General features: G+C 39.9%; 1 protein-coding gene across 1 annotated transcript in view; it reads left to right on the top strand.

Moving 5' to 3' along the window:
• Positions 1-18,966, top strand: part of LOC140708567 (uncharacterized) — a 631,061-nt gene that overhangs the window by 177,254 nt on the left and 434,841 nt on the right. The gene's annotated exons all lie outside the window — the stretch shown is intronic.

An 18,966-nucleotide genomic window follows, 5' to 3' on the forward strand; every position in this document is an offset into this window, starting at 1 on the left:
GGCACTGGAAGAATCTTCTTAGAACTCTTGTCACATGGTGGGAAGTTAAGAGTGGGCTGTCTTGAACATTGAAACCGTTAAAGGGAAGACCATGGGTTGATACCCTCCCTACCCTCATCCCCTGGCCTTTCCTTGACTACCACCCTGGGGCAAAGGAAGGAGGAGGATCTCCTGCTAATTTTCAACTGCGTTTTGCTCTCTGTTATGTAGTATTTCAGTGACATCATCCACTCAGGAGAGTTGGGGCGAGGCTGGCTGAGGTTCTCAAGGAGCTGAGTTTTGAGTTCAGGTGCTCGTGTAGCAGTGGAATGATGCCTCCTGACCTTTCAGACCTTTGAGACCTCTGGGCGGTCTTAGAAATCACTTCAAGCCTCCAGTCCAGGATACGACTGCCTAGGGGAATTCCAGGGAAAGGTGGCAGGTAGAGTATCCTTTCTGAGTTTTATTCTCTCGTCCTCCTTTCCCTTCTTTCTATGTGTCTGTATTGCTCTGTTGTGTCTCCTCCTCGAGATTCCAAAGAACGTTGATGCCAAGGTATTTATTTTATGTTCTTGTCAACAGAGATGCCATGGTCTACAAGGTGATGAATACCACTGTGAGCTCACTACAAGATCTCAAAGATTTCAAGCCACTGGCTGTTCCAAAGCATGAAGCCGCCCTTCCAGAGCAGCGGCGGGAGGCAGGCAGGGAGGAGGTAAGGAATCATCCTCTCTTCCCTCTGCCCCTTGACTCTGTCAGCCTTTAGCTGTCAGACTGTTTGGACTCATGCCTGATGGGCTTTTTCCCGTGTGTTCTTCCACAGGCCCCGAGTTTTGGCCAGATGATGGACCATCTCCTAAGGTGTCCAGAGAGCTGCTGAAACATAGTGAGGAAGATGCTGCTGATCCAAAGGATAAAAACACAGAAACTGAAACCAAGAAGCACCTAAAGTGGACTCACGTCCAGCATCCCTGCAGACTGATGTTCTCTCAGCTATAGTTCTGCATTGAACTGTTTTTCCTTTGCTATCACCGGCCTAACACACAGTCCTGGATGCTTTTGACTGGTTGGATTTCTTTTTTTTTCTTTTTTTTTCCCCTGCCTTTTCATTTTCTTTCCTTTTTTTCATGCCTTTTCTTTTTCTTTCCTTGACCCTGGGAATTACAAACAAGAAATTGCTTTAAAAAGTATTATTCGGTGCTGAAAATAGCCTTGTTTATGAACAAGTTTTATCCCTAGGGATTTCCTGAAATGCAATCTCAGGTTACCTTGTAAATGGGGCTGTGCCGTTTGATTTGTATAGTACTGATCTATAAGTTAAAATACATTTCCTTTCTTTTGTTTCATTCTTTTTTAAAAAGTTTGGATCCAGGTAATGGCCTGAGTCACATTTGCTTAGCTACTGAAGTGATCTCAATGTGTTATCGCTTAGAGTTGAAACATAATCAAACATATGTTATACCTGGGGCTCTTGCACACTCTTTGATACATATGTCACACTACAAAGAAACACAAACCTTGTAGGTTGAAATTTAATTCCTGTTTGATCCTGCAGCTAGAATGCTAAATAAACTGTAAATATCAAAATTGGCTTCAAATACCCTGAATATAAGCTAGTCAACAGTAAGTGGATGGTTCCAGAATACCATTTTCTAAGACAAAGCAGGAATTAGAGATCAACTGACCTCATCCATAATGTTGCTCAGGTCTGTCTGTGGATCTGTCCATTTTGGAGTAAAAAACAAGGCATGCTTCTGTGATTGTGTTTATGAAAACTGTAGTATTTCAGATTTATGTTTTGTAATTGTGCTTGCCTTGCAATAAAACACCTTCAGTTGACTCGCAATAAGGTCTCTGTCAATTTCCTGCAAAACTGTGTCCTTATTGGCTTTCTAAAAAAGTTCAGTGTAGACCTATCAGTGGTGACCTGCTAGACATTTCAGCTGGATCTAGCATTATTGCTCTTTCAGAAATAACACTAGAGCTGTCCATTGTCTACACATGGGGTCAGAGTTGTACAGTCAGATTCTCAATTCTTCGTATTAGCATCAACTACAGAAATCTATAGTCACAGCCTAACCCTGTTACGTATATGTGCTGCCATCTGCCATTGTGTTCCAACTCTGGAGTCCCTATTTATTTCTGAGACTCTAGGATAAGCCAAAAACCCTCTGGACCTCAGTGTCCTCATATACAAAATGGGGATAATGATACTTCCTATGATTGTGGTGATCAGTGCCTGTAAAAGGACATCACATGGATGGTACTTTGCACATTGTAAATTCATTGGAATGTGGCAATATTCAATAAATGGTGGTTATTTTATTTGTTAATAAAGAATTGAATGAATTTCTAAATCTCTTAGTTGACCTTTAGTTGAGAACACTGAGTAACTTATGAATAGTTTCTTAGCCCTCTTTACTTAAAGCTCTTGGAAAAAAACATGAAGATTCATGAGACAGAAGTCCAGAGTGGAGAATCTGCTGTTGCCTTCCTTGGCCACATAACCTAATACCTTGGTTCCTTAATTCCTCCTTCTGAAAAATAGGGCAGATGTTTTACCTCCTTCGCAGAGATGACAGTATCCTGTTCTCAGAAAATGATATACTGTACACATAACTGTATGAGACATCACCTTTTCCACTTGTTTGCAACATCAAGCCCATGTCATCCAAGGGGAGGTGAGTATCCCTCTAAATACTGACAAGAAGAGCTCATTAGCTGAGGAAAATAATTCAGACCATCAAGAAACAAATCAAACTGGATCTGTCACTTTAGTGGAAAGCACTTTTGAGAAAACCCTGGTATTCTCTACCACCACGCCTGGGATTTCAGGGTGATCAAAATGTGCAGCAAAGACAAGACCTAAGATACTTCATTTTGGGCTGGGTGGCAAATGGAACAGTTGTTCTCTGATTGCCATGGTACAGATTATTGTCCCACAGACATTATCCCTGGATTTGAAGACACGCATAGTAGAAAGAACATTTTCTACTTTCTCCCTGAAGTCATTAAAATGACAATAATAATTGCAATAGCAAATTAACAGTTATTAAGCACTTACTATAGGGTGAGAATTAGGCAAAACATTACAACCACTGGCTCATTTAATCATCACAGTGATTATATGAGCAGGTACTCTCATTACCCCCATTGCCTACATGAGAAACTGAGGCATGAAGTGGTTAGATAACTGAGCCAGACCACCCAGTTGGTGAGGGGCAGAGCTGGATGAATCAGTCAGGTTGTCCTGACTCCAGAGCTTGTGCTCTTCACTGCCATGCTCAGCTGCTTCCTCACCTGGGCTTCAGTCCCTGTCTGATTGCTTACTGGCTTGTGACTTTAAACCTCACCTTTGGAACTTCATTGTCCTTATTTGTAATTTCGCTCTATTCTCATTCTCTCTCGCCTGCTTCCCACAATTATTGCCTATGCTCTTGGAAAAATGTGTTCCACCTAACATGAAAAGCAAATATTTTTTTAAATAATATTTTTTAAATTAAATTCACTTCTAAATGGGGTCCTGGTTAAGTCTACCTTACGCTGAATTCTACGTTCTACTTAGCAGTTTGAGGTTTCAGCATATCATATCCAGAGAAAGTCCTAATGGCTGTGAATGTTGAGCCCAAAAGCTATATAATGGGTAACTGAGAGAGTACCAAACTAAAAGAGAAACAATATTAGATTCTTGAGCAAAACAATGCTGACTCTAACCTTAGTTCCCAAAGTCTTGATCAAAGGATGTCACTTATGTCAGACTGAAATAACCTCTTTCCAGTTCCCTCCAACAGCTTATCCAGAGGGTGGTGAGATGGTGTATCTGTTTGAAGGACCACTGGAATTGAAAGCAGGTTACACATTTCCAAGCAAGTTGTAGCAGCTGCAATTGGCATCCTGTCCAAATTTTTTAGGGCTTCCTTTAACTGGGGCACATTTGTACATCACATGCTAGGGTATGTATTTCCTGCCCCACCTGAGACTAGCCCTCAACCAATGACTGAAGACAGTTGGGATATAAATACCCCAGCCCCCTCGCCCCTTGGTGGACTGAAGGAGGCATATTCTACACTGGCTCTGAGTTCTTCTGTGAGGTGATTCTCCAGTTGCCCATGGTGTTAACTAGTTGCTAACCTACTTTTGTTGGCCACCTTTCATACTCTATCTCACTCCGTTCTCAACTCTTAACCATTGCTGCCTAGAATCACTCCCCCAATAAGTAATTTGCACAAAACTTCCTATCTTAGAGTTTGCTTCTAGGAGAACCTCAAGCAAATTCAAAGTTCTGGTGCTGGTCAATTATAGATATAATAATGCACCAGAGGAAATACAACACTATCATTCAAGACTAAATAGTCTCTTTCTTTGTCCTTCTACTGATATTTTGCTAATATCAAAGGGGTTAAGAACAGGAAGAGGGGCCTTATAAACCTGAGACTCAGTTGCCAGAGAACAATTTCCTTCTTGCTAAATACGTACCTTCAGAAGTTATGAGATACTTTGGGCCGGGCGCGGTGGCTCAAGCCTGTAATCCCAGCACTTTGGGAGGCTGAGGTGTGCGGATCACGAGGTCAGGAGATTGAGACCATCCTGGATAATACGGTGAAACCCCGTCTCTACTAAAAATACAAAAAATTAACCAGGCATGGTGGTGGGCACCTGTAGTCCCAGCTACTCGGGAGACTGAGGCAGGTGAATGGGATGAACCCAGGAGGTGGAGCTTGCAGTGAGAAATTGTGCCACTGCACTCCAGCCTGGGTGACAGAGCGAGATTCCATCTCAAAAAAAAAAAGTTATAAGATACTTTTTCTTTAAATGAAAAACTCAACTAACCTGATATTAATACCAGGCAAGAATCACCTGATGGCAAATCAAATTACAATTCATAGGCTAGAACAAGTAATTAAATATAAGGGGGTAATGGGAAAAGGAGAGAGTCACAATCCCAAAGCCCCTCTCTCACCTCTCAAGGACTCCTATTTGCCTTTGAATCACTTCTGCTTCAATTAACATTGATTGAGCTTGCCTAGAGTGCCTGGCTCTTGTCAAATCCCATTACAGGAGACTCCAAGATGCTATCTGTCCCAAACGTTTGTTGTACTGGGATGTTTTTGTGGGAATATTGAATATCGTGTGGAGTAGCTAACACATTGATCAGGGATGTAATACAAGAGGTTTGCTTTTTCTAGTATGGCAGTATTATAAATGGGATTTCATTTTACCATTATTATTATCAACTAGAACCAATTCTCTAAGTTCAAGTTATGATGCTCTAAAAAGCATGTCAGACTGACCCACTACTGCTTTTAGAAATAAACATTGAAAATGTCAAGCCTGTCAAGTGAGACAATGTGACCGAATCTTTGTTATAGACATCACACACTGAATTTTCTTGTTTTGTTGGAAGGAGACACACCAAGAAACATGCTTTCTCCATGGGATTCTCAATAAAGGAGTCTCTGTTTATTTTATTGGAGATGTAAAAGGAATCAATAGATTTATCAGTCTGCCTTAATTCTTTTCATCTCCCTTTTGCAAAAGTCTTGAAGGGTGGGGCTATATTTTATGTATCTTTGTTTTCAATATATGACTGACAACAGAGCTTTCTTCATGTTAGATATCGACTCCATTTTTACTTGAAATAATTAAACTAGATAAGGGAAACTGTTTATTTTATAGATTTCCTACGGAATTTTAAGCCATTAGTAGTGTGCACCCAGCCTTATGCTTACTGGAGGAGGGAAGGAAAATCAAAATCCCATCCTTGGATGCATGCTTAGATGTTGAGGGGCTAGATTCCTATGAGGAAAAAAATCAGAATAACATTGTTTCTAGGATGTCTTCATGACCAAGAACATTTTATGCAGGGAAACACTATTATAGGTACCTTTTTAATGCTTGCATTTTAATCTTATTAGTTTTTAGAAAAACATTTAAATGCTCTTGCTACTAATAAAACACATCTTATGAATGGAATCATCTTAGATATTTAAATGCTGATTACAAATTTAATTAGACAAATTCTCCTAAGTATTTTAATAAAATACTTACCAATTTCATTAAGTTACACAGACTTTAAAAGCAGATGGCACCCACATGTGCATCCACAATCAAAATCACAGTCACAATGGGATTCAAAAATTTATTCCTACACTTAAACTATTAAGTAGTATTTATACAATATTCACAAACTTGTTTTATACCTCCCTTGTTTTTTTATACTTATTGTTTATACTTTCCTAGGTTTCAGTAATCTTGCTAGACTTGAAAGAAGAAGGCAGACTCAGCCGTATTCGTTTTGCAGATTCTGGGTTATCAACCACATGATTTTTGGTTGATACATGGGATCTTATTGGATCGCTTCAAAGTTGATACAGCCAGTTGTAGGCCAGTGTTTTCTGGCTTAAGTTTTTTTCTGAGAGTTAAAGTTCAGTTGCTATGTCAATGGCTGTTGGAAGCCCTTGTCCTGTACCAGAAACATGGAACCTCCTCTGAGGGTTCCCATATCCATCAAATCTTCGTTCCAGGCAGTAAAGCTTTACTTCATGATGCTTTAGTTTCTCAGTATTTTTGATAAAAGCATCTAGTGGTTTCATTATCCAAGAGATGAAGGGGTGAGTCTGGGCAGCAGATTCTCTTCTTGTGATCACTGCATCATATGTCAGTTTCCAACACACCACTGGAATTTTTCGCCTGACTGTTATGAATGACCATAGGAGCTGATAACTCATCTGGTCTAGCAAGATAAATCCCCAAGTTTTCTTGAGTTACTTGACTTAACATTCACTGTAGTTTTTTTTCCTATTTCTTGAGAAAAATATAGATATTGAAACATACATCAAATAAAGAAACTGAACATCTATCTACACATGCCAATTTTCTAACTTATTAAAAATATTTTAAAAATAAATATATCTTTCTTTTTGTTTTTCAATGACCTCTTTGTACATCTTCTACTTTTTCATTGTTAAGTACTTTTATGGACTGAAGTGAAGGCTTTTCACAGACATAAGTTATTCCAATAAACTATAGTGATTCTTGTTCAAAGTATTATACTGTGAGCACCCCCATAAGCTATCTCCATTGTCTTTTCAGCATTACTTCTGAGATATTTTTGAAAGTTTCTTGCTTAAAAGCAATGAGATTTTCCATACCCATATTGTTTGTTCTTTATTGTTACCTAAGGTTTTACTCCCTGAGAAGCTCTCACTCCTAATAATAAAGAATAGCACTAGGATTATGTATTAGCTTTATCCTCAGGAATATGGTGATAGTCAAAATATTACTTCTTTTTGTCACTTAATGGAAGTGCTTGAAGAAAATATTCAGTCATGTCCCACATAATGATGTTTTATATATATGATGGTGGTCCCATAAAATTATAATTAGACTGAACAATTCCTATTGCCTAGTGATGCTGTAGCCATCATAAGTTTTTAGCACAATGCATTACTCTTGTGTTTGTGGTGATGCTGGTGCAAACTCATCTACTCCTCAAGAAGAGCCTAGGGCAGCAGGTCCATCAGGAGGTATTCCAGAAGAAGGCATTGTTATCATAGGAAATGATAGCTCCTTGCTTGTTATCGCCCCTGAAGACCTTCCAGTGGGACAAGATGTGGAGCTGGAAGATGGTGATATTGATAACCCTACCCTGTGTAGGACTAAACTACTCTGTGTGTGTGTGTGTGTGTGTGTGTGTGTGTGTGTGTGTGTGTCTTAATTTTTTTTTTTAAAAGGTGAAAAAGAAAAAAATAATTTAACAATTGGAAACAGAAAAACTTTTAGAATAAAGATATAAAGAAAATACTTTTGTTCAGCTGTACAGTAGGTTTTAAGTGAAGGGTTATTAAACAAGAGTAAAAAGTTAAAAAATTAAAACATTTATAAAGCAAATAGTTACAGTAAGCTAAAGTTCATTATTATTGAAGAACAAAAATAATTTAAAATAAATTTAGTGTAGCCTAAGTGTACAGTGTTTACAAAATTCAAAAGACTGTACAATAATATCCTAGGCCCACATTCATTCACCACTCATTGACAGCCAGAACAACTTCCAGTCCTTCAAGCTCTATTTATGGTAAGTGCCCTACACAAGTGTACTATGTTTGATCATTTGCACCTTATTTTTACTTTTCTATGTTTAGATACACAAATAACTTTCCATTACAATTACCAACAGTATTTAGTACTATACAGTTCAGATCTATACAATAACATGCTGTATATGTTTGCAGCCTAGGAGCAATGGTCTGTACCATGTAACCTAGATTTATAGTAGGCTATACCACCTAGATTTGTATAATTATGCTCTATGATAGCACAATGACAAATCACCTAAGGACACATTTCTCAGAACACAGCCCTGTCATTAAAAGACACATGACTGTATTTTAAGATCAAAAGTTTTCATTAACATTTCTTAATATGAGTGGTAATTTTTTACGTGTTCTAAGTATTTATCAAATATTAATTTTGAACATGTATTTTCCTATACCATGCACTCTTGGATCATTAAACTGGAATCACATTCTTTTCTCATTTATTAGCCTTATATGTTTTATTGATCACCATTTTGGAGTTCTTTTATTGACAAACATAAGACACCATCCAATTGGAAACAGCCATAAGATATACCAGAAAGATCAGTTTTATCATCTGTAAATGGTATGAACTGATGTGATTTAGGATAGAGATTTTTATCTTATGGGTGATGAAATGCTCCTTGGAATTTTTATCAATGGTCTAAGGCAATGGTTCTCAAAGCACGATCACCAGGAGGGAGTGTTAAAAGACAATTGTGCCTACCCCCAGAATTATTACTAAGTCAGAAGTGGGGTCTGGAAAATTTGCATGTCTAACAAGTTCCCAGGTGAGACTGATGCTGCTAGCAGTGAGACCATACTCTGAGAACCAATGGTCTAAGGAACATAAAATGATGCTTGTTGGCTATGTGGAGATAGGCTTTGATGCTTTAACTTTGAAGCCATTAATCAAGCTGAAGATTAAGTAAGAAAAAGAAAAAGCAACACCTTCTAAAAAGACAAGTCCTTGGGCTATAAAAATTGATATTATTTTGAATCTTGCATGTTCCATAATGTCTACCCTTTCCTTGTAGTTTCCATTCTCTTCTGGCAACTGATTGCTTAGCAGCTATAGATCTCATGCAGAGACTGAAGTGCAGAGTGGTATAAAAACCTTAATAAAAACTGAACAGAATTCCATAATTCATGTAGAAAATTCCCTTCATGTAAATAAACACTAATGAAATTACTTCCAAAAAGTTATTCGGAGGAAGGGAACAATAATTCACACAGTCAAAGGAATTTTATGCCTTTAAACCCAGATCCTAAATCTTAATTTTATTTTTTAAGTTTGAAATGTACATCTTGTCTCTGTTTACATGATACCTGTTACAGAAGGAAGTCTATCTTCCTAAATGTTTAAGCAAGTGCTAGGTGTGCTGTCACTTCAAGATGAATCATAAATAGCCATAAGAAATGGATGTTGTGGGTGACATTAATAAGCCATTTTCAATCCTGCAGGAAGAGTCATGCTGGAAGATAAATAGATGCATTTATTTATACTATTGTTAGGAACTTGAACTTTTAACCCACAGAGCAGGTGTTCAATCTATTTTGGAAACATCTGAAAAAAACCTCGTTTTCTTGTTCCTCTATCTGACCCCAGAAGGTAGATGTTCCTAAATGTTCTGCCTTTTGTCTTTGTCTCTTGATCTCTTTATTTTTCTCCTAGTGAACTCTTCTACAGTTTTAATCATTATTTCTATAGGGATTGATTCCACAATTCAACCTCCCTTCAAAATTGAATCTTCATTTTTAGCTACTATAGTACATCTCTGTCTGGATGTGCTTCAGGCAACTCAAATCACCTGCCTGTAAAAGAACTGAGTTCTTCTTCCCAACCCAGCTTATCCGTTTTGTTTTTCCTTTTCCCGAATATCAGTCACATTATTTGCTTCACAAAAATTTCTCTTTTATCATCCCACACATCCACATGATTAAGCCTCCAGTATCTCTCTCTGACATTAATATCTTTGTTTCATCTTCTGACAAAACTGTATCTTAGGCACCTAATGTTGCCATTCAAATTATTGTTATAGCCTTTTAACAGATTTCCTCTTTTTCAGTCTGTCTGCACTGCAACCCATCTTAAATATCATTGCAACAAAAACATTTCCTGGTATAGAAGCTTTAATGATTCCCATTATGTAATGAGATATGTTCAAGCCCTCTTTATCCTGTTATTCCAGAACTTCCAATATATAGCCCGAACTTTCTTTCTCATTTTTCTCTCCCACTATTCAGTTATGAACACTCTCACTCGCTCCATTGACATAATCTCAATCTTCCAACATGTCTTTAAATTTAATCATATGTTTGTGTTACTCCTCTTTCTTTTTTTTTTCTTTCTTTAATTTTTGTTTTGTTTTGATTCAGGGTCTCATTCTGTCACCCAGGCTGGAGTGCAGTTGTGTGATCTTGGCTCACTGTAACCTCCATCTCCCAGGTTCAAGTGATTCCTATGCTTCAGCTTCCTGAATAGCCGGGATTACAGGTGTGCACCACCACACCTGGCTAGTTTTTGTATTTTTTTAGTAGAGATGGAATTTCTTATCATGTTGTTCAGACTGGTCTCAAACTCCTGACCTCAGGTGATCCACCCACCTTAGCCTCCCCAAGTGCTGAATTACAGGTGTGAGCCACCATGCCTAGACTCCTCTTTTTTGTGTGTGTCATTTTCTTCTTTCTTTACCTATTGAAATCCAACAGAATCTTCAAAGATGCATAAGAATTGCTTCTTCTCTGTAAAATGTTGCTTGATTCAGCACAACTGATACTAGCTTTTCTTTCTTTTCTCCCATCTTACTCTGTGGAACTTTCACATTCTGACTTGCGCCTTAGCTCTGTTGGTTCTGATGGTGTGGAACATTATTTGTTGGATCCTGGACTCCCAAATCCCATTATGTATCTATGTGGGGAAATACCAAGAGGGACACACTAGCAAATGCATGCTGTTTATAATTCATCAAGTATTTTAGGGCCCTGTCATGGCCAGGCACAGGCATTGGACTCACACTAAATCTATACTCTCTTAGAGCTTATGTTCTAGAGGAGGGACAAAGACAATAAATAAACCAACATATTGTTATTGTGCAAAGAAATAAACTGACAGATTGTTATTTGTGCTAATAAGAATACAAGACAGTGATGTTAGAGTTGTGGGTGTGAAATATATGTAGTTAAGGAAGGTTTCTCTGAGAAGGTGATATTTGTTTTATTTTACTTTATTATTATTATTTTTTGAGATGGAGTCCCGCTCTATCTCCCAGGCTGGAGTGCAGTAGTGCGATCTTGGCTCACTGCAAGTGCTGCCTCCCGGGTTCACGCCATTCTCCTGCCCGAGTCTCCTGAGTAGCTGGGACTACAGGCACCCGCCACCACACCGGACTAATTTTTTTGTATTTTTAGTAGAGATGGGGTTTCACTGTGTTATCCAGGATGGTCTCAATCTCCTGACCTCACGATCCATCCACATTGGCCTCCCAAAGTGCTGGGATTACAGGCGTGAGCCACCACGCCCGGCCAAGAAGGTGATATTTAAAGTGAGACTTGAAGAATGAGAAAAAGCCAGCCAGGCAGAGGTCTCTGGGAAAGTGTTCTAAACTGAGGAACAGCACATGCAAATCCATGAGACAGGAATGAGCTTAAAATTCGACCAGTGGGATGGTCTCAAATCCATAAATGAAAGTTGTATTAGATGAAAGCAGAGAAATTAGATCACGTTGGGACTTACAGACTATTGGCTAGAGTTTAGATTTTATTCTAAGCATTGTCTTAGTCCTTTCATGTTGCTATAACAAAATACCACAGACTGGGCAATTTATAAACAACAGAAATTTATTTATTACAGTTCTGGAGGTTGTTAAATCCAAGATCTAGATACCAGCAGGTTTGTCGTCTGGTGAGGGCCCAGTTTCCACTTTCAAGATTGTGCCTTGTTCCTATATCCTCCAGACACATGTATCCATCCATGTATCTTCACATGGTGGAAAAAATACGTGGGCAAGAGAGTGCTGTTTTCAAGTTCAAGCACTTTTATAAAAGTGTGAATCCCATTCATGAGGGCAGAGCTTTCATGACTTAATCAACTCCCAAAGGCCACCCCTCTTAATATTGTTGCATTGGAGATTAAGTGTAGCATAATTTTGGAGGGGAAACCATTTTTCAAACCATAGCAGCAAGATGAGAAACCATTAAACAAAGCAGGAAAATGACTGTGGGTATGAAGTTACAGTGACACAAGAGAAAAAGCAAGCAGACTATTTGTTTTCCTAAGGTGTTGACTCCAAAGTGATATTTGGAAACTAAGTTGGGTGAGCTGGCCAGCCTATAGTTAGGTCTCAAAAATGCCTTTTCCTCTGTGGTCTAGATTAAAAGTAAGTTAAGCAACCTCTTTGGCTTCCTTCCCCATTGGCCAAAAACTACCTTGGCCTTTGATCTTTTGGATTCTACGGGGAAAAAAAAAAAAAAATCAGGAAAGAATAAACAAAAAGATAAAGAGCTCAAGGACTGTTTTACTTTACCAGTGGCATGAGAAAACTTTCAAAAGAGAGACATTCTAAAAAGACAGGAAATCCAAAAAGTGCAGGCTACGTGGACCTTACAGTTTTAAATGTCTTTGCTCATAACACTGTAGCTTTCATGACTACAGCAAAACTCCATGCTCTAGCAACAAGGCCAAATAGTGGTGTTGACCTGTGCCCCGTGTCAGCATCCTGTGTCAAACGTAGACAAAAGAGATCTTGAGTTCTTCATAGAACTATTCAATTTCTTTTTTAAGAATGACAGGTATATAATACAAGGGGTACACAATATAATTTTTTTAAATTGAGCCAGTTTTTCTGCCATTATTATAAAGAACACAACTCCTCTTGACACAGACACAAACACTCACACATTTCAAAGAGAAGTCCATTAAAAAAAACAACAGAACTGGGGAGAACAGTGGGACATCATTTAACACCAGTCTGTGTACCCCAGATTCAGGGATTACTGTGAATGTTAAGCCAATTATTTTTTTAAGCCAATTATTTTTTTTAAGCCAATGTATTTAATTAGAGACTTAGAGCTAATCACACTCTAGATTTTTACAATATTAGTAGAATTCTCTTCCTGCTGTCTTTTGTGCTCAGATATTTTTTTCTATAAGTGACTGACTTTATTGTGCAACTCACGAGAATAATCCCTTTAAAAAATGTTAAAGGATAAACACTGTTTGGAAGCTTTTCGATCCTTTTAGAATCCTTTAAATCCTTTAGAACTTCTGTATGGTGTTTTAGGCTTTACTTGGTCTGACTCTTGCGACTGCTGGGACTTTCTGTTTGACTAAGTAATCAGATAAGATTATTAATTTGTTGATAAATGACAGTAACTCTATGTACCATTTTTCTCAGATTAAAAAATTTAATTTAGACATTATCGCCTTAAAACACAGAATAGTTAATGAATCATAGTATTATTTGACATAGTATATGTGTATTTTGCTTCAAACATATGCTGGTACCTACGCTAGAATCAGAGATAAATGGGGAATAGTTTATGACTTTAAAAGATCACAGTCTATAACTCCAGTAAAGTCTCAGGGAGGAAATTTTAAGAAGTGTCATTGACCACTTAAGTCCCTCTGTAGCGTTTTCTCCAAGTGGTGATCCATCTTCCCTTAGAAATCCTCAGTGCCACTGTACTTGTTATCACTCATGGCAATCAATGCCATCTCTGGAGATCTCATCCTTATAGGTCAGGTGAAAATGTATGTCTTGACAAGTTTATCCACGGATCGTATTTCTTTCTTTTTTTTTTTTTTTGAGACAGAGTCTCGCTCTGTAGCCCAGGCTGGAGTGCAGTGGCCGGATCTCAGCTCACTGCAAGCTCCGCCTCCCGGGCTTACGCCATTCTCCTGCCTCAGCCTCCCGAGTAGCTGGGACTACAGGCGCCCGCCACCTTGCCCGGCTAGGTTTTTTTTGTATTTTTTAGTAGAGACGGGGTTTCACCATATTATCCAGGATGGTCTCGATCTCTTGACCTCGTGATCCGCCCGTCTCGGCCTCCCAAAGTGCTGGGATTACAGGCTTGAGCCACCGAGCCCGGCCCACGGATCATATTTCTAACTTAGGAAATTCAAATGTCTACAAAGCCTTGGCAGTTAATTTACATGAGTCAGGCAAGCCAGGTATTAAAATTCAAAACTTCAAGTATTGTAAAAAATGGCGTATGGCATGTGACCAGAACATGGTGAAGACAATAGTTGGGTGGTAGGGACTGTGGTCAAAACTGAAGAGCATGCCATCTTTCACTCTCATTTATTGTTTCTTTGAAGAAATGTGGGCCAGATATTATAAATTTTTTCAAGAAAACCAGAATTGGGCAGCTTTATTTGGCATCTCCTCATTTTTAAATTGGCAAGTAATTCAAAACTTTTAAGACCTTTTGGGAGACAACACTTTGAGAGACAAGCACATATCTACAGCTAGATTTGGCCTGTGGGCTATTAATTTTTAAAACTTTTCTAAATGTCACAGGTATAAGAAAGAAATCTTTATTCTCTTTCACTTGAAAGATGCTATGGTTAATATTACGTGCCAACTTGATTGGATTGAGGGATGCCTAGATGTCTGGTAAAGTATTGGTTTTGGTTGTCTTTGTGAGAATGTTGCCTGAGGAAATTAACATTTAAGTTGGTGGCCTGGGAGAGGAAGACCTGCCCTTAATGTGGATGAACTCCATCCAATCAGTTGCCAGCATGGCTAGAACAAAGCAGGTGGAAGGATGTAGGTTAAGTTCTTGCTGAGTCTTCTGGGTCTCTTCCTTCTTCCTGTGCCAGATGCTTAATTCTGCTCCTCCTGCCCTTGGACATCATTCTGCAGGTTCTTTAGCCTTTGGACTCTGGGACTTGCATTAGCAGCTTCTTTGGGACTCTTAGATCTTTGGCCACAGACTGAAGGCTACAATGTTTGCTTCTCTGGTTTTGACGCTTTCAGACATAGACTGAACCACTATCAGCTTCTGTCTTTCCCCAACTTGCAGGTGGCTTAGTACAGAAAATTGGTAGTGGGAGGTAGGGCATTGCTATTAAGATACCTAAAAATATGGACTTGACTTTGGAACTGGGTAATGGGCAGAGGTTGGAAGAGTTTAGAGTGCTTAGAAGAAGACAGGAAGATGAAAGAAAATTTGGAACTTCATAAGAGACTGGTTAAATTGTTGTGACCAAAGTGCTGATAGTGATAGGGACAATTAAGTCCAGGTTCCAAGGTCTCAGATGGAGATAAGGAACTTATTGGGAGCTGGAGAAAGGTTTCACATGTTATTCCTTAGCAAAGAGCTCAGCTGCATTCTGTTCATGCCCTGGGGATCTATGGAAGTTTGAACTTCATAGTGAAGATTTAGGCTATCTTATGGTAAAAAACTTCTAAGCAGCAAAACATTCAAGATGTAGCCTGGGCCCAGTGGCTCACACCTGTAATCCCAGCACTTTGGGAGACCAAGAGGGGGTGGATCACCTGAGGTCAGAAGTTCAAGACCAGCCTGGCTAACATGGCAAAACCCCGTCTCTACTAAAAATACAAAACTTAGCTGGTGTGATGGCACGCAGCTACTCAGGAGGCTGAGGCAGGAGAATCGCTTGAACCCGGGAGGTGGAAGTTGCAGTGAGCCAAGATCATGCCACAGCACTCTAGCCTGTGCAGCAGAGTGAGTCTCCATCTAAAAAAAAAAAAAGAAAGATGTGACCTGGCTTCTTCAAACAGCATATGCTCAGACATAGGAGCAAAGAAATGACTTAAAGTTGGAACTTACGTTTAAAAGGGAAACAGAGTATAAAAATTTGGAAAACCTGCAGCCTACCCAGGTGGCAGAGAAAGAAAAAAGCTCTTTCAGGAGAGGAATTCAAGCAGGCTGAGGAGCAACCACTTGCTGAAAACATTTGCATAATTAAAAGGGAGCCAAGGCCGGGCGCGGTGGCTCAAGCCTGTAATCCCAGCACTTTGGGAGGCCGAGACGGGCGGATCACGAGGTCAGGAGATCGAGACCATCCTGGCTAACCCGGTGAAACCCCGTCTCTACTAAAAAAATACGGAAAACTAGCCGGGCGAGGTGGCGGGCGCCTGTAGTCCCAGCTACTCGGGAGGCTGAGGCAGGAGAATGGCGTGAACCCGGGAGGCGGAGCTTGCAGTGAGCAGAGATCCGGCCACTGCACTCCAGCCTGGGCTACAGAGCGAGACTCTGTCTCAAAAAAAAAAAAAAAAAAAAAAGGGAGCCAAGTGCTAATAGCCAAGACAATGGGAAAAAGGCCTGGAAGATATTTTGGAGAACTTCATGGTGACTCCTCCCATCACAGGCCCCAAGGCATAGGAGGGAAGAATGGTTTCCTGGGCCAGGCCCTTCAGGACACCACTCCCTGCATCTCAGCTACTCTGGCTCCAGACCTGGTTCAGAGGGCCCAAGATAGTGTTTTTGCTGTCACACTGGAGAGTGCAAACTGCCATGAGCTTTGCTAGCTTCCGTGTGTTGTGAAGCCTATGTGCACACAGAGTGCAAGAGTAAAAGAGCTTGGCACCATCTGCCGAGATTTCAGAAGATGTATGGAAAAGACTGTGTGTCCAGACAGAAGCATGCTGCAGGGGTGGACTCCCAACTTAGAGTCCCCAGTGGGGCATCGCCTGGTGGAGATGTGAGAAGGGGGCCACTGTCCCCAGATCCCAGCATGTTAGAGCCTCTCTGCCTGTGTCCACAGGTCTGTGCCAGGTCTTATGATAGCAGCTGTAGGGGCTGCATCTGGCAAAGCCACAGGGGCAGAGCTACCCAAGGTATTGGGAGCCCACTTCTTGCACCAGTGTTCCCTGTATGTGGGACATGCAGTCAAAGAAAATTATTTTAGAGCTTTAAGATTTAATGACTGCCTTGTTGGCTTTCAAACTTGCATGGGGCCTGTAGCCCCTCTCTTTTGACTGGGTTCTCCCTTTTAGAATGGGAATGTTTACCTAATAACTATACCCAGATTGTTTCTTGGAAGAAACTATCTTATTCTCTGTTTCATAGGCTCATAGATGGAAGAAATTTGCCTTGTCTCTGATGAGACTTTGGATTTTGGACTTTTGACTTCTGAGTTAACATGAATGAATTTAGACTTTGGGTGACTGTTAGGAAGGCATGATTGTATTTTGCAATGTAAGAAAGACTTGAGATTTGGGGGGACCAGGGATGGAATAATATAGTTTGGATATTTGTCCGCACCCAAATCTCATATTGAAATGTAATCCCCAATGCTGGACATGGGCCCTGGTGAGAGGTATTTTTATCATGGGGGTGGATGCACCATGAATGGCTTGGGCCATCCTCTCAGTGTTAAGTGAGCTCTCATTCTGAGTTCACACAAGATCTGGTCATTTAAAAGTGTGTGCCCCCCTGCTTCCCTGATACACACATACTCTCTCTCTCTTGTTCACTCCTGCCTTCACCATGTGATGTGCCTGCTCCCCCTTCAAGAGTGATATTTGGAAAACATTTGCCAAACTGTGTTTCCTTTCTGTACAAAGAGTTATTCTTCCGAAAGACTGTCAGAGCACCAGTATAAACCCAACTCTTACTTAGTGGAAATTTCAGACTGAGAGGGAAAATATTTGGGGAAAGATTTCCCCAAATCACTCACCAATTATATCTACATATGACTTTAATTAGATCAAATGCCTAGTCCAGTGTCTTCTTCTTACATGAATGTCCAATAAATGTTTATTTCTGTGCTGGTTGTTCTCCATTTAACGCCGCACTTAGACCCACTCTCTGCCCTTATACCCCTGATTTGGATCACTGAAGGCTGACTCCTCTGCACTGCAATATTTGGGTTTCCTTGCCACATGGTTTCCAGTAGGGTATGGCCAAGGGATGACACCAGAAATATATCCGCAGAAGGAGAGAGCAGCCAGGCTTTCATTCCATGTTCCCTCCCTGCTTTAAATTTCCATCTCTAATAGTAGCTGCATCTCTGTGTAATTTCATATTCCACCAGAGAGCCTGTCTGCCATGAGTCTCTGGTAGAATCTGAGATCATAAAAAGAGATAGAAACACAGCTCTCATGGAGCCCCTGAAATGTTCATTTTATCCTGTTACTTCTTTGACTTCAAAGGTTGTAATGGATTTCCAGTCTTGCTAATGTCTGAGTGCCTCAACTCTTGCCAAGTACCTTTGTCTCTTGATTAGAAATGTTGGGGGTGAATTGTTTATTCTGCAGTGTTCTCTGAGAGATACATTCTCCTTCCCTTTCTTCTTAGCCCTTATAATGCCATTTCTCCATTTATCTCTGCTTCAATGATAGGAACTTGTCTCTAATGAAAGGTGTTTAAATATGTAGTTAGTAATATTCAGTCATATTTTTTGTTTCCACTGTCTTGATGAGTATCAGGATCTTCTTAGATAAGTCACTCTCTACAGAACCATGTTTAAAATTACAGAAAACTACCCTGTTGATCCACAGAGCACAAGAACATGTTAATTACTATGTAAAGGTAGCCTGCCATCTCCAGCACACTCAAGTGAAGCCTCTGAGCCTCCAGAAGCCTTGGCTCTTTCTATTTTCTGAACCAGATTTGACCACCTGGGATGTATTGGAAGCTTTATTCTCACTAGCAGGATGGATGTGGAATTAGTCCTACTCTTCTGACCCCTGTTTTCAGTGAGCTTTAAGAGATGCCTATGAAACCCAAACTTAACTACAATTTCTACACTGTGGGTCTGCCCCTTTATATTTTCAGTCATGCCTTGGAGACATTTTCCAGGTTACACAAACTTCTCAGAACCATAGCACTGCCAGCCTACCTAATCTCAAGTATTTTGATCTGGGTGAATTTTTAATTCATGTTTCTTAGGGTACTTTGGAATTTGGTCCTCTGGCCACCTATCATCTTAGTCTCACTG

The sequence above is a fragment of the Chlorocebus sabaeus genome, chromosome 15 (genome assembly GCF_047675955.1).
Source record: "Chlorocebus sabaeus isolate Y175 chromosome 15, mChlSab1.0.hap1, whole genome shotgun sequence".
In the NCBI taxonomy this organism is placed as follows: domain Eukaryota; kingdom Metazoa; phylum Chordata; class Mammalia; order Primates; family Cercopithecidae; genus Chlorocebus; species Chlorocebus sabaeus.